This window comes from Bubalus kerabau, chromosome 19 (genome assembly GCF_029407905.1).
Source record: "Bubalus kerabau isolate K-KA32 ecotype Philippines breed swamp buffalo chromosome 19, PCC_UOA_SB_1v2, whole genome shotgun sequence".
Taxonomy (NCBI): Eukaryota; Metazoa; Chordata; class Mammalia; order Artiodactyla; family Bovidae; genus Bubalus; species Bubalus kerabau.
In genome coordinates, this window is record NC_073642.1 from 12,440,658 (window position 1) to 12,458,253 (window position 17,596).

Genomic DNA, 17,596 nt, shown 5'->3' on the forward strand with positions numbered 1-17,596 from the left:
TGGCTAAACTAAACAACAGATTTTCAGTGCAGCCAAAACATCCTTCTACAGGAAGAAAATGTCATCTAGGACTTCCATAGCTAGAGAGGATAAATCAATGCTGAATTCAAACCTTCAAATTATTGTGGTAATCATTTTGCAAGATACATACATATCAAATCATCACACTGTATATCTTGAACTTACACAAAGTTACATGTTAATTTTTTTCTCAATGACATTGGAAAGAAAGATAAAGTGCAGGGGTAAATTTCAAAAAAACTTTTAAAAAAAACTATTAATCATACAAGCAGAAAAAAATCACATAATCATATCAATAGAAACAGAAAAAACATTGGACAAATATCTGCAGGGTTTTTTGCTGACGCTCCTATTAGGAGCTACTGCAGCTGGTGACTAAGTTGAGGCCAATGCTCACTTACCATTCTAAAAATTCTAGGGCCCTTAAGTATCACGAAAACTCAGCAGTGGCCACAGGACTGGAAAAGGTCAGTTTTCATTCCAATCCCAAAGAAAGGCAATGCCAAAGAATGCTCAAACTACCGCACAATTGCACTCATCTCACACGCTAGTAAAATAATGCTCAAAATTCTCCAAGCCAGGCTTCAGCAGTATGTGAACCTTGAACTTCCAGATGTTCAAGCTGGTTTTAGAAAAGTCAGAGGAACCAGAGATCAAATTGCCAACATCTGCTGGATCATCGAAAAGCAAGTTCCAGAGTTCCAGAAAAACATCTATTTCTGCTTTATTGACTATGCCAAAGCCTTTGACTGTGTGGATCACAATAAACTGCGGAAAATTCTAAAAGAGATGGGAATACCAGACAACCCGAGCTGCCTCTTGAGAAACCTATATGCAGGTCAGGAAGCAACAGTCAGAACTGGACATGGAACAACAGACTGGTTCCAAATAGGAAAATGAGTTCGTCAAGGCTGTATATTGTCACCCTGCTTATTTAACTTATATGCAGAGTACATCATGAGAAACGCTGGGCTGGAAGAAGCACAAGCTGGAATCAAGACTGCTGGGAGAAATATCAATAACCTCAGATATGCAGATGACATCACTCTTATGGCAGAAAGTGAAGAGGAACTCAAAAGCCTCTTGATGAAAGTGAAAGAGGAGAGTGAAAAAGTTGGCTTAAAGCTCAACATTCAGAAAACGAAGATCATGGCATCTGGCCCCATCATTTCATGGGAAATAGATGGGGAAACAGTGGAAACAGTGTCAGACTTTATTTTTGGGGGCTCCAAAATCACTGAAGATGGTGACTGCAGCCATGAAATTAAAAGACACTTACTCCTTGGAAGGAAAGTTATGTCCAACCTAGATAGCATATTGAAAAGCAGAGACATTACTTTGCCAACAAAGTCTAGTCAAGGCTATGGTTTTTCCAGTGGTCATGTATGGATGTGAGAGTTGGACTGTGAAGAAAGCTGAGCGCCGAAGAATGGATGCTTTTGAAGTGTGGTGTTGGAGAAGACTCTTGAGAGTCCCTTGGACTGCAAGGAGATCCAACCAGTCCATTCTGAAGGCGATCAGCCCTGGGATTTCTTTGGAGGGAATGATGCTGAAACTCCAGTACTTTGGCCACCTTATGCGAAGAGTTGACTCATTGGAAAAGACTCTGATGCTGGGAGGGATTGGGGGCAGGAGGAGAAGGGGACGACAGAGGATGAGATGGCTGGATGGCATCACCGACTTGATGGACGTGAGTTTGAGTGAACTCCAGGAGTTGGTGATGAACAGAGAGGCCTGGTGTGCTGTGATTCATGGGGTAGCAAAGAGTCGGACATGACTGAGCGACTGAACTGAACTGAACTAAGTATCATGTTAAATTTGTCTGCCCACACTATAAATGGAAAAAGCCTGGATGACAGCACATCTGTTTACAACATGGCTTATTGAATATTTTCAGCCCATTATTGAGATCTACTGCTTAGGGAAAAAAATAGGAGATTCCTCTCAAAGTATTTCTTCTCATGGACAATGTAATACTCTAAGTTCCTTGTTGTCGTTTCAATAATCTTCGTAGCACTCTCACCAGAAGTAGACTCTATTGCAAGAGATCATTTCTTGCAATGATCTCTTAGTGAGATCATTGCTTGCCCAAGAGCTCTGATGGAGATGTACAAAGAGATTAATATTGTTTTCATGCCTGCTATCACAACATCCATTCTGTAGCCTATGGAATCAAGGAGTCATTTTGACTTTAAAGTCTTATTATTTAAGAATATATGTGAGGCTATAGCTGCCTCAGATCCTCTGATGGATCTGAGAAAATTTGATTTAAAACATTCTGGATAGGATTTACCATTCTAGTTGCCATTGAAAACATTTGTCATTCATGGGAAGAGGTCAAAATATCAACTTACACAGGCGTATGGAATAAGTTGATGCCCATTTTCATGGATAACTTTGATGTGTTTAATACTTCAGTGCAGATGTGGTAGAAATCACAAGACAACCAGAATTAGAGGTGAAGTCTGAAGATGTGACTCAACTGCAATTTCGTGATAAAATTTGAACAGATAAATTGCTTCTTATGGATGAACAAGGGAAATGATCTCTTGCAATAGAGTCTACTTCTGGTGAGAGTGCTACGAAGATTATTGAAACGACAGCAAGGAACTTAGAGTATTACATAAGCTTAGGTGATAAAGCAGTAGTAGAGTTTGAAAGGATTGACTCCAATCTTGATGGAAATTCTACTGTAGGTAAAACAGCCCTGCATGTTACAGAGAAATCTTTCATGAAAGGAAGAGTTGATAAATGCAGCAAAATTTATGGTGTCTCATTTTAAAAACTGCAACAGCCACCTCTACTATGATGTCCTTCAGTAGGTGAATGGATATATAAACTGTGATACACCCAGAGAGTGGAACATTATCCAGCACTAAAAAGAAATGACCTATTAAATTAGGAAAAGACACAGAAGAATTTTCAATGCATATTACTAAATGAAAGAAGCCAATTTGAAAAGACTACCTACTGTATGACTCCGGGTATGATACAATAATAAAATCAGTGGTCACTAGAGGTGACCATGGGGGGCTCCCCTGGTGGCTCAGCAGTAAAGAATCTGCCTGCCAATGCAGGAGACATGGGTTTGATCCTTGGGTAAGGAAGAGCCTCTAGAGAAGGAAATGGTAACCCACTCCAGTATTCTTGCCTGGGAAATCCCATGGACAGAGGAGCCTGACGGGATGCAATACATAGGGTTGAAAAAGAGTCGGACACAACTTAGTGACTAAACAACAACAAGGGTTGGCCATGCGGGAGAAAGATGAATTGGCAGAGCACAGAGGATTTGAGTGCAATGAAAATACTTTTATATGATGCTATAACAATTAATCAGTGTCACCATAGATAAGTCCAAATCCATAAACTGTACATCAGCTTGGGTGAATGAACTCAAAGATCGATGATGAACTTTTGGCGATTATGATGTGTCAATATTCAGTAATCCCGGCGGGGTGGTGGGGGGGAGGTGTGGAGAGGGATACTATTCTGGTGAGTAATGTTGATAATGGGGGAAGCCATGCATGTATGAAGAGAGGGGTATAAATCTCTGTTCCTTCTTTACAACCTTCCTAAAACTGTTCCAAAAATTATCTTTAATTTTTTAAAACTATCATCTACTATTACCATTATTTTGAAATCTCCTCCAGAACTTGGGCGGATAGGGCAAGCTGGTCACACTCCGAGCCAGTGGCCGATTCAGCTTCTCTTCTCACCTGTGTTCCTTCTACAGTGTAAAGACTTTGCCAACACTTCTTTGGACACTGGGGCCGCTCTGCCCATCTCTGCCCACCACCACCCTCAAAGGTGTGCAGACTACTGGACCTGACATCTGGACCTGAAGGGTTGAAGGGCCAAATTATATAGCTTTTCTTTCTACATTACTAAATATAAATGACACTCTTGGTTAGTCTTCATGGACACAGGACCTGTGGAAGACATCTGGAATGATTAACCAAGTTATACACGAGAGTGTATACCTTACGATTCAACAAAAGGTGCATGTGTATTATGTGTTTATTATGCATTTTTTATGTGCTATGCTTAATAATTAATGTAGTTTTTTTTATATTTTTTATATATGATAATTGGATTAGAACATCAAATGTATGACTGAGTTCATGGTGGCACTTGAAATGTCAATGGTCACTTTTGGAGACTGCTAGTGAAAATGTCTTTATTCTGAAAACTAGTTTTTAATGAAATGTTTAATAAAGAGTGTTTAATTAAATGTGACCCAAATTTCCTTTTATTTTGTGCCCAGTAAGCTTAGACCCATCCTGAAAAAATGAGGTGAACTGGACAGCACTGACAAAGTCAAATCAGCTCATCCATCTCACAACTCATGCAAGAACTCTAATAGTACCAACAGGAGTGTCCTGGGGTCATGATGGACAGACAGAGCTGCACCCCTTGTCTGGTTGATTTCTCCTTGGCAGCCGTGGAGGCAGATCTTAGAAAAGAAAACTGGAGCAGCATAATGAGCCAGAAGGCACAACAGGCTCATCTCTAAATCACATTCATCCAGAGAAAGCTCTAAGCAGTGAGATTTGCAAACTTTCAAGGTGTCCACTCTCAGATGATGAGGGTTCTAAAACAGGCAAAGTGCTAGAAACTCAGACATAGAGAACCAGCTTGATGTGGTTAAAATTATATCATTTCAGGAACTTCATCTCTAATATTTTTAGTATATAATATCTGAAACCCAGAGCACTGAAATTATAATGCCAGTTGGTAGAAAAGTTAACAATAAAAATATAAGAAAATGATAATAATACAGATGTGAAACCAACAATGAAATCATGAACAGCAACAATGACTTTCAGATTATGCATGTGCTTCCTCTAAGCCAGGCTCTGTCTTTCATACCTCGTTAAATTCTGATAAACACCAGTGATTATCCTTATTTCACTTGAGAGGTAACCAGCAACCACAGATAAGTTTAGTAGCTTTCTCATAAGCAGCAGACATGGGATTTGAACCCAGCTGTGTCTGACTCAAATCCTGTGTTAACACTGGAACCCATTCCTTCTGTCGATTACAATCTCAGGAAGAAGCTGCGAATTATGAGAGAAAAAAAAACCTTGGTATTTTATTTCCAATGATAAAAATTCATTTCTTCAAGGAAAGGGGCCAGCACTTAATCAGTATTTGCCACATGCCATCAAGCTCATTTTCACAATGGTAATATCTACTTGACAACCAGAGATAAAAGTGATCTTCTTTGAAAACGAGGCCACAATCCAGATAAAATAAAAATGTCTGATACAAGGTAAGCTTTAATTTAATTTAAGTCTTGGTAAACAGCTTGCCTAAAAATTACTTTTGCAAGTCACGTACAGTTTTTCAATCTGTCATTTTGTATTGACCTTCACAGGCCTGAAATATATTGCACTGGACTTGTGAAGCTTATGAGAATGATATTAAAGTTGGTAATATTTTTAAAATCTTATTTTATATCCACTCTCACTTTTACTTCACTGTGTACAGTTCTTGGGAGGAATGATTTTATAGAGTGTTCTTAGATATCTACCAGTTTTCTTGTTAATTAGAATTTATGGAAGCTGATTCAATAAATCACTGTAAAGGTAGAATGTTTATTCAAGTCAAATGCAGCGAATCACATATCAAAAGAATAGTCCCCACAATATTTCAATGCTAGGTAGTGTGTTTTGTTTTAAGGTTTTAAGAAAGTGTGTTGAAGGCCTAGCATTCAGCTTATCAAAATTTGCATATGCAAGTAGGATTTGGAATAACTTACTTTAAATTTTTTTTTGTTGAATATAACTCTTCTATAATATAATCTATTTCTTCTATCTCAATTTTCACTTTTCAGGAATCTCATAATAGAAATTAATCTTCTTTAAGGTGTGGTACCTTTTGCTTCGTTGGCCAATGTGGAGCTCAATTCAGCATCATACATTCATATTTCATACATATTTCACTTTATAGTCAGCAATCCTCTACTAATTTTGGGAATAATCAGTTGCTGAGATAATCAATAACATGCTACATAAAAAAATAACATATAAACAATATAAATATGAAAATGATGTTAAGAAAACACTAGGACATGTGGTATGCACAATTAGAATCTTCTAGAAGTGGAAAATTATACACTATAGTACTGTAGTCTTTCTAAGTAAAAATTTTTTTAAAACTACAAGGTGTTTTATAATCACAAGTAAAATAATAAAACTCTTTTTGGGGGGTGTCATGTCTTTAAATTTCATTTTAATAGACTATATTAATTACCTAATCATTGATTTGTATTTTAAAAAAATGACTTCAAATTGACTTTTTGATAAAGATACCTATAAAAGTAGAAAGGAAAAGATTTTCTGTTCTAGAATTCTAGTCCAAGAAGATTACTAGTTAACAGGGTGGCTAAAACAAGAATACTTTTAGACTGCAAAGCCCCACTCCTTTTTATAGTTAGCCATAGGGGGATGGGTGCCACATATATAAGAGACTAAAGCAAGAAAAAGAAAGAAAAGTGATACAGTAACAGAAGACCCAACACAGCAGACTGGTGGAGCCTAGTTCTGAAGGGAGAGTCCAGAAGGACAGCAGGGCCCAGATGATAAGGGTTGCTGGTCTAGAAGGAGGTAGAAGTTTCCAGAATTAAAGTCTTGAAAAAGTAACTGAAGTATATATAAATGTCTTGAGAGGAGACTGCCAGAGAATTTAATGATGACTTAGTGGAGACTACCTAGAAAGTAAAAGAACAAAAAAAGTAAACTAAATTAAAAGCAAAGGAATTATTAACTCTATGAAAAACAGAAAATGTGTAAGAAAAGGTGTGTTTATTCCCTAGCACAGTCTTCAGCAGAACTTATTAATAGTATTACACACTGAATATTAATAAAAAAATATAACAGTATTAAGAATATTAAAGATGTAAGTACAGTTGGGGGCCGGGGTAGTAAAGAGAGATAAATCTTCTTCTTCTTTTGTGGAAAGTCCATTGATAATGCCCCAAATTCAAATAACTCTAAGAGGGCAGAGAAGAGGAAGAAGTAGTTGTTAAGACATAGCAATACAAACATGCTGCTTACAGATAGGAAAGTGAGTTCTGAAGAAATATAACAGAAATGTTGGAGGCGGCTGCAGTTATGAGAAGGGAAATGAAGGGTTGAACCAGGAATGGTCTTTCTTAACATTTTGGAATCAGATATCTGAAACTACTGCAAGAGTAAGTAACTGCACCACATATTGTCTGCCTTGTGCATAAATGCATTTTATTTAGGAGAGCAAGGTAGAAAGTCCAAAGTTTAGTCTGTGGAGAATCATCAAATTTCAAGACATTCAGAATTTTTAATAAGCTCTGTTATCATTCTATCAACAGAATACATGTCCTGTACCAAAATAACACTACATCTACTTGCTATTCATATAGACTATGCATCTAACACAGTACACATTTTTAAGTCTCACGTGCATTTTAGCAGTCATTTAGCCCTGAAAACTCAAAAACATGTGAGCCAGGCTCTTCAAACTTGGTTTTACTGGCACAGTGGGATCACAGTTTTCTGAATGAAATATATAAAAACAAACACTTCAAGGTTTCACAAGTAGAAAACAATCCGTATCACAAGGTCGATTTTAATAAAAGTCTCATTATTATAAAGCTCATAATTTTATTACAGCTGATGTACATTCCAAATGATGTACAATAAACTTTCAACTTCCTTCTTTTATGCATTTAACTCAAAAACTAGACTGGAGCTTGTTCATCAGGTACTCATCAGATGGGGATTTAGAGATGAATAATGTAACCAAGGTGTCTGTCTCATGATTCTGCTCACTCATTAAGTATGATATACTGAAATTCTCAGAGAAATGCTAAAATCCCCTTATTTATGTTTTTATATTCCTCAGCCAAACAATGTTCTCAAATTAAGATCACTAGATTGGTTTCTTTAATTAAAGGTTAAAAACCTGTTTCAATTTAGGTGCAGTCGATTAGAGACAGAATATGAGGAAAATGCATGGCTCCATATCCACGAAAAGACTTTCCCCAAGTACTTTTAATACATCTTACTTGGAACCTAGAATTCCTTTTCCTCTGGGAATAATACCAGAATGAGAGCAGCTAATACACTGGGTGTGTTTGGTGTTCATGGGAACCTATCGCTTATGTGTTTTTTATTGGCAATAATCACGTGTGTATATTTGGACATGCAAATATATTCAAATCATGCTTTGTGTCAAAAAAAATTAATAGTGTAGTCAATTGGAGTAGTTTAAGTTTTTCTTTTCTTACTTATTTCTAAAGGCACATAGAGCACTAAAAATACAGATGTGTGCCCAGAGGTTCCAGGCAGCTTATGTTTCAGCATGAAATTCGATATTTGATGGTATATTATTTTCTCATTCCCCTCAACATTTTTTGCATGAACTGCATTATGCATAGCCTAGGATTTGGGGAGGAGGTGTACAAATTAAATCTCATTGCTGTGAACAATTTGCTTCCAGGTAAAATGCCAAAAAAAGAAAAAAAAAAGGACTTTTGCAGTAAAGTCATTTCAATGTAAATCTATTAAAATCTATTGTAGTAAAGAGCTTTGAAAAACTAAACTTTTGTAAAACATTATTTTGAATCAAATACAATATTTTAAAATAAACAAACATGGACAAGCTCTGTCTTGGACATATTACTGCATATGTATGACTTTCTTATTTCAAAAGAATGGGACCTTTTTTGTAAATGCTCTTTTCTAAAATGTGGGAGAACAATGTCCGTTCCAAAGTAGATTTTGCACAGTCTCTGCATTCTCAAAATTATTAACTTGGTGAATCAGTGCATCCCTTCACAGATACTGTGAGGAAGACTGGTCCCACTCCCTGTCCAAAGTTTCACACAAGATTTATTAGTAAATTTTTTATTTTTTAGATGAAATCAATAAACTCAGTCAATGCTCAATTGTCTTATGTAAGATGTATGATACAAACAATTATAACCAAAAAAAAAAAAAGTGGTATATTTCATTACAGTTTACACAAAGGAGTTTGGTCCATACTTCTACCACATATACACGATACGCATTTTGTAACCGAACAGTTCCCCTCTCCAAAATCACCATAATAATTTTTTAAATGTATAATTAGAGCACCTGCCTCAAATTCTTTGAAAGGTTTTTAGTTCCTTTCTTGGGAGAAGTGATTCTGGCTGTTTCTTTTTTAATCAAAGCTACTTTGCTAAATTGCTTTCCAACCAGACTTCAGAATATTAGCTGAGGCTGGCCCTGGCCTTGTTGCAATTTGAATATTAACAGTCATAGTTTTACAGCCGCTCCATGTTGAGTAATGCGCTGCAACTCCCACAATTCTGCCGTCCTTCCTTCCCTTCCCTGGCTGGCCCTGGCCCTTGGAATGTTTGCAGGGTGTCACCGTGAATGTGCTCAGAGCAGAGTTATATGGCATCATTTGGAGAAACATTGCGTTAATAACCAGAGTTCAAGGGCAAAGGATATAAACGGAGCAAATTACAAGTCTGAACAGATATATAGCTTTTGCTAAAAGGGACATGGGCTGCTACTTTATTTACTGGCCACTGGTTCACTTGTGGAAGGTGCCGGAATGCACGAAGGCATTTTTAAATGATCGCATCACAGTTTAAGAAAACAACACAAATTTTCAGGCTTGAAAGAATGGCAGTGCAAAAATCAACGGGTCTGAGTTTCCTAATCAGAGACTACGACTTGCTATAAAGTACCTCAAGTTTCTGAGGTAATTTCACAGATGATAATATCATTTTATGTGCCCGCCATGAAGTTACGGTGGAAGAAGCCTGCTGGAAACCTAAATTCAGTAGATCATTTTAAATTGCAACCTGACTCAATTTTGTCCAAGATTTCTTGCTATGATTATTTTAACCTGGGGTTACCACCTTAGTTCAAAATTAACACCATGAAGGAGTGATTTGTAAAAACACTCTATTTTATTTTTATATATGGGGGCTTCAGGGCTACCCAAAATAATGAAATAAAAATGAAACCAATAATGAAATAAAAAGGGAACCAAAAAATTCAGAAGAAGGGAAGCCAGAAGAATTTTTGTTTAAAAAGGACAACTTTGTTAATAATCAAAAAAGAAATAATTTTCACCTTCTAATTACCAAATATTTAAAATAATATTCTGAATAATACTGAGTATACTGTAAAATATGTGGCCTAATATTTTCCTATTGGTAGGATGGAAGGCTACATTTTTTTTTTTTAGTAAAAAAGCTTGGAAACTATTATGAAACTATCAAAATGTCCATATATCATGGCTTATTTACTCCATTAAAATTTATTTGAAATCAATAAATTCAAAAATGAAAATTTTGCTTTAAGATGTCCCTTACTGTAGTATCTACTTTACTGAAATCTAGAAGCAACCTGCATATCCAACAATGGGGAAACAGTTAAGGAAATTACATACATATGCTCCATAAAATATATTATTATTAAAACTGATAAATAGGGCTATTCTCTACTACCAATAATTAAAAAAAAAAAAACTACCTTGACATTATACAAAACAACCCCACAGGATTCAAATGTGCTCTTTTATAAAAGTATTTAAGCATCCAGAAAAAATATTTTTTTATAAAATGCATGTGTACTTGTTTCTTCTCTTTTTTGGTATATACTATCAGTGTTAGCCTGATGGGATTATTAGGTTTCCTTTAATTTTTTTTTCTGTTTTCTAAACTTAGAACATTAAAATATAGCATTTAAAAGAGAAACGCATGCAAGTTCTTTTTCGCCCTGATCACTTTTCAACCACAGTGAGATAAAGCACATCTTTGTGACATGGTTCAGTCTCACTTACTGATATTTTAAACGTGGCTTTCATTTTGTTACTGGTGTAGTGGGGAGGCAGAGGGGGTTGGTGACTGCAATTAGAACATTTCCGTCACACACACACACACACACATATGAATATATATATATATGTGTGTGTGTGTGTGTGGGTGTGTGTGTGTATGTATGTATAAAGCCACTATATTCTCTAAACTCTTTTGCTCTCAGAGGTGACTGCATCAGCGTTCAGCCAGGACTGCCTTACTCCTGGACACGAGATATATTACCGTCAGCTCGCGGCTTGTACAGGACGAAATGCTCACGGTGAACCGACCTGTCCTTCAGTTGCCAAAGAGCCCGGATGATACAATAGCTCTCTACCAGTCCCATCTCCATGATGCTTCATTTTTTTTTATTTATTTTATATTATATTATTATATATATATTATATTATATATATTATATTATATTATTATATAATAATAATATATATTATTATATATTTTTTCCTATTAACCCGTCTGTCTGCTTCAACCCTCGCTCTCAACCTAATGAGTTTTAAAAAGCACACTTCTTAAATCGAATTGCCTAAAACCACTCGTTGTCATCTTTTTGCAAGGATAAACAAACATATTCAAATTGCTCGTGACTTTTAAACACGTAAGAGCCAGACAAATTATGAAAATTTTACACATTCTAATCTGCAGAGGATATCTCTAGAACACGTCTATCTCATTTTATTCTTTTTTGAAATTAAGTGCTGTTAAACATTTAATATCCAATTGTCTTATCCTGCACAGACCATCTAAAATGCATCCCCCTCCACAATTTTTTTAAACGTATTTTCAATGATTTTGCTATTTCCTGAGATGAAAGGATGCAACTGTTCAGGTCTGATTTCATACTGCTTCTCAGATCCTGATAGAGCATCATTCACAGACAAGACAAACAGGAGTTAGGAGCTGTTTGGGAAGGGGAGGCTTAGGGGTTGTTCGAATGGCAAAATGATTTGTCAAACGTCAATCCAAAATTCTGCGAGGTTCTTGGCACTCCACTTTCCCAGAGCGCGTTTTGCTTTCTCCCACAGAGATGGACTAGAAACTCATCTTCAAAATCTAAACGTTCCCAGCCCGGTTCTTTTGTGCCTGCGTCTCGCTCTCCCGGCTCCTGCCGGGAAGCTCCGAGCTTGCGCGTTTTTACCTTCCGCTCGCCCCGCCGTTCGGACCCCGGCGGGAGACAGGCCATCCATCACCCACCAGGCTCCCGCGAGGCTCGCCGCCGTGGCCAGTCGGGCGGCAGGTAGGGCCACACCTGCGGACCTCCCGCCCCATCCCTGCTCTACCCTCCGCTCGCCTCCGGGGCTGGCGGTGCCCTGGGGAAGCCCCGCTTTCTCCGAGGCCAGGACTGGACAGGTGGGCTCAGGTGACCGGGCGGAGTGCGCTCGGAGCCCGCCGCTGGCGGCTAGGGGTCCGCAGGATCGCGGGGCGATTCGTTTTCGCAGACACCTGCTTTGGATCGTGTGTGTGGACCCACGGGCCCTCACTGTGTTTATAGTCTCCCCAAACCGGAAGAATTCTGATGCTTACCTTTGGGAGGGAAGAGTCAGTGAGAACACATGCAAGTCACAGAGTTCTTTGCCTCTATGAACCAGGGATGGAGTTTGCCAGCCGAGTGTGAATTTGGCATGTCCTCTTGCACACTTCAGACAGTATCTCCCCAAGATCTAACTGAGCAATATTAACACTGCACTAATAGCTAGTCTCCATACGGGGCCCAAACAAAACCTAACCCATATCTTAAGGGTCATGAGAACAGATTGCAACAATACAGAGAAAGAGCTGAATCTCAAATCACAGGAAGTCTTCCTTTTCCAAATAGGCAAAATAATTGTATCGCAAGCACCTTGCTTTTGGAATTCTGAGTTTCTCGGCTGCTCTGTGCTCGAGGCAGCTACAATTAGTCTTGTTAATGTGGTACAGACTTTGTAACTGGAATCGTAACTCTTTGTGGTATGAAGGATCCAAAACTTCTACTTTATCATGTAATTTGAGAACAATTGAGGACGAGCAGAATCGGACACCCTCCCCTCAGCAGTGTCTATATAGTTGTCAATTACATCCAGACAAGGCTTTGGAACAGAACAGACTGTGCTGCTGGTCGCATCAACGCTTCAAGGTTTCTCAAAGAAAGCATATCTTTTAAAAACAAACCAAAAAAGGCAGCCACAGCAGCAAGCATCACCCCAACCTTCTACCCGTGTCTTGCTTCTGAATCATAAATCATGAAATAAGAGTGAGCAGTGACTCCAGCCTTCCTGCCTTTAGCAACCGGAACTGATAATGCCGAAAAGGAAGGGAAACAAACATTTGAGCTATATGGCTGTTGGGGGAGGGTGCCTGTGGGAAGTTCCAGGTTCACCATTTGTTAGAGACCTCCCAGGGTTAGGAAGGGTCTTTCTTCAAAGTAGTTCAGTTCAGTTCAGTTCAGCCGCTCAGTCGTGTTCGACTCTTTGCGACCCCATGAATCGCAGCAGGCCAGGCCTCCCTGTCCATCACCAACTCCCAGAGTTCACTCAGACTCACGTCCATCGAGTCAGTGATGCCATCCAGCCATCTCATCCTCTGTCGTCCCCTTCTCCTCCTGCCCCCAATCCCTCCCAGCATCAGAGTCTTTTCCAATGAGTCAACTCTTCTCATGAGGTGGACAAAGTACTGGAGTTTCAGCTTTAGCATCATTCCTTCCAAAGAAATCCCAGGGCTGATCTAAGTGTTTCTCAAACCCAGCTTCACAAGAGACTAACCTTGGAGTTTTTAAGAAAGTACAGGTGCTTCCAGTGTCTCCTAGTTTATAGTCTATGGGAACTTGAATTTGTATCCTACTGTTGTGTGGAAATTGTATAAATCTTAATTATGTTGAATTGGCTCAAAATAAAAAGATGCAAGCTTTCAGTTAGAAGATAATTAAATACTAGTGATGTAGTATATGCATAATGACTATAGTTAACACTGCTCTATGATGGATATGAAAGTTTAGAGAATAAATCCTGAGTTCTCATTACAAGGAAAAAAAATATTTTTTTTTGTATCTATGTGAGATGATGGATGCTCACTAAACTTACCATGGTAATCATTTCATGATGTATATAAGTGAAGTCATTATGCTGTGTACCTTAAACCTGTACAGTGATGTATGTCAATTTTATCCTAATAAAACTGGGGGAAAAAGAAAATACCAGTGCCCAGAGCAACATTCTGATTCTCTTGGTCTTGGGTGTGGTCTGGATAGAAGTACTCTGGAAAACCTTTCCTGTCATTGGAATGCACAGTCCTCCAGCTGCACATTCCAATTTTGTTCTGTTTTATAGGATATGTGAATGGGATTCGTGGGGTATTATTCTCTTCTGTTTCATGGGATACAAGTGTCCCCTCTCCTTCATTCTTTCTCTTCCCTCCAAACACAGCACAGAACCCACAGTAGATAAACAAAGTCTCTTCTCTTTGTGAATTAGAAAAGAATAGTGAAATACAGTTGATTTATAATATTGTGTTAATTTCAGATATACAGTAAAGCTGTTCAGTTATACACACATATATATTCTTTCTTTACATTCTCTTCCTTTATAGGTTATTACAATTTATTGAGTATAGATTTTCCTTATCCTTCGCATGCTTCTATTCACATTCTGATCTATTCATTCTAGATACTAAAAATGTATCATTGTGTTGTGAGTGTTTACTCACCAAGTCATGTCTGACTCCTTGCGACCCCATGGCCTGCAGCATGCCAGTCTTCCCTGTCCTTCACCATCTCCCAGAGTTTGCTCAAATTCATGTCCATTGAGTCGGTGATGCTGTCTAGCCATTTCACCCTCTGCCTCCCTCTTCTCCTTTTGCCTTCAATGTATCATTACCCATTTTCATACCGTGATATTAATAGAAGTTGTTTTTGCTATTGATAGTTTCATGTTTTCATTATTTAAAGTATTGACTGGAGTAGGGGGATTCTTACTGAGCGATTCTGAACTCTAAAATATTTTTCTTAGAAAGTTCCACCTAGAGCTTGTGGCTTTTTATTCATCGGATTCAGGCCCACTTTAAGCTTCCCCAAATCACACTCCGATGTCTGGATCCACATTTTGTAAGATCAGAGCATCCTTCCTGTTCACCAAAGTGGAACTGGTGTTTCTCTTTCCCTGGATTTTCCATGCTCTCTGTGGCCAGCAGTACCACATTGCTGGATTATGTTGTACACTTTTCCTTGAGAAATAGATGATCTGTTCTTTGATTAGACACCCTGACATTTTATGGGTGTTGATCATTGATCTTGATCTGGGCTGGAGAGAAAGCTCTTGACTCTGAAAAGTTCCTCTGCTGCCAACACCAGAGGGAAATTCAGTTTCTGCATCCACATACCCACGGCACAGGATTTCTCTTCAATTAGGACTTTTCTCGTTATTATTTTACTTTTATTAAGCAAGCTGCAGCCTCCATTTTCCAGCTCTGGCTTTTAGTTACAGTAATCAATTTTTCAGTGTAACTGGCTGTAATTGTTGGCTTGGATATTGAGCTTTCATGGGGCTTAGACAGAGTGTGTTCCCATGAAGGGGCTTCTCCATACCCCGTAGACAGATGGGTAATAATACCATACATTAATACCTCCACATTGGTTTATGTGTGTTTGACCACAGTGCAAGCATAATTATTTTTGCCCAGTAAAAGCTATTAGAGATCTATTTGGTAGGTTTTACGATCAATAGCTCCTGTGATATTTGTGTTGCAGCCACAGAATAATCAATTGAAGGTCATATAAAGTAAATTACCATCCTCCTATAATGATTCTTTTTTCTAGATGAGAATTGGGTTTTATTATTTCATCAGGAGCCTCTCTCAATGCATGCTCTGTCTGTTTGAGAAAGAGAGAGATAAAAGTTGTGAGCGTGTTTTGAACACAGTATTAATATCCATTACTCGAATTTATGCTATTGGATTATTGAATTAGTGGATTCACACTGGAATTCCTTCCAAACCCTTTCTTATGGACTCAGTGCCACAGTTAATAATAGGCGGGAGCACACAGATGTCTTCTGATACACGGCGGAGTGAGTCACTTTGCAAAAGTCAATCTTTGTAGCTGTCTCTTTAAAGCAAATTTAGAGTTGGTGAAGTGTGTTCTATTGACAGGGTGCCTGAATTTTTCTCTTCAAACCCTTTTGGAGAGTGACTGGTCAACTAACCAGGGGATGGAGGCCAGAAGGCTGAATATCCTAGTTCACTGCCCACTGGTACTTCAAGGTACAACTGAGATCAAAGTGGAGTGGGGCAAGGATGCTGTACCTGCTTTCCCAGGGGCGGGGCGGGGGGGAGGGTCTTCTCCCTCAGCTGAGATGCCTAAGCTGGATTTCCTACTCATGTTGTGAGCCAGAGTGATGGCCGTGCCTCTAGCAAAGATTGCAATTTGCCAACCTGAGGCGTACAATCCCCCAGCTGTCTTAAAGGGACCCATTTTGGGAGTTCAGCCTTTCTTTTTGTGGGTGCAATCAGTTGTGCACTGAAAAACTGCAGCCACAGTTGGATAACTGCCGGCACAAGAGGCCACCAGAGGCCTCTTTGCTCCAAATTTTGTACCTGCAACTAATTGCACTTACAGAAAATGGGAGGCTGGTAGGAGATTTTTTAAAAATTTGGGCCAGTAAATTCTCCATGGAGGGACTAGGTGAGGAGAGAGACAATTACTCACTTTCTTAAAGACAAAGGCAAATAGAGGCATCCTTTTCTTTACACACTCCATCCAGCCTGGAGTGCAGGGCTTGGGACCCAAATATCAGGTACCACAAGTACCCTGATCATTTGGGACACAACCCATCTGTGACATTTCACAAACATACCAGAAATCATTTGTTGAAAAGTACAGTGGAAAAGACACTGGTGAGTTTAAAGCTATGTGCTTCACGCTAGGTTGCTTCAATCGTGTCCAATTCTTTGCGACCCTATGGATTGTAGCCCACCAGGCTCCTCAGTCCATGGGATTCTCCAGGCAAGAATACTGGAGTGGGTTGCCATGCCCCCTTCTTCCCAACTAGTGGGTTCTTTACCACTAGCACCACCTGGGAAGCCTGTTAAGACCACAATTTTTGTGATAAATTAATGTGTTTTTAAAAAATGGGAAAAGACTCCTTTGAAGAAATGTTTATTAGGGATATTACTTTTCATTTGCTTTGGGGACAATTAATGCAGAAATTAAGATTAAGTGCCTCTAGATTTTAATCAAATGATAAATTAACAGATATTTTCAATTTATATAAATATAATATATATTTATGTACATACATATATTCATGTTCAGTTCAGTCTCTCAGTCTCTCAGTCATGTCTGACTCTTTGTGACCCCATCGATCGCAGCATGCCAGGCTTCCCTGTCCATCATCAACTCCCAGAGGTTGCTCAAACTCATGTCCATCAAGTCGGTGATGCCATCCAACCATCTCATCCTCTGTCCTCCCCTTCTCCTCCTGCCTTCAATCTTTCCTAGCATCAGGGTCTTTTCAAATGACTCAGTTGTTTGCATCAGGTGGCCAAAGTATTGGAGTTTCAGCTTCAGCATCAGTGCTTCCAATCAATATTCAGGACTGATTTCCTTTAGGAGGGACTAGTTGGATCTCTTTGCTGTCCAAGGGCAGTAGAGAAGGACATGGCAACCCACTCCAGTGTTCTTGCCTGGAGAATCCCAGGGATGGGGGAGCCTGGTGGGCTGCCATCTATGGGGTCGCACAGAGTCAGACATGA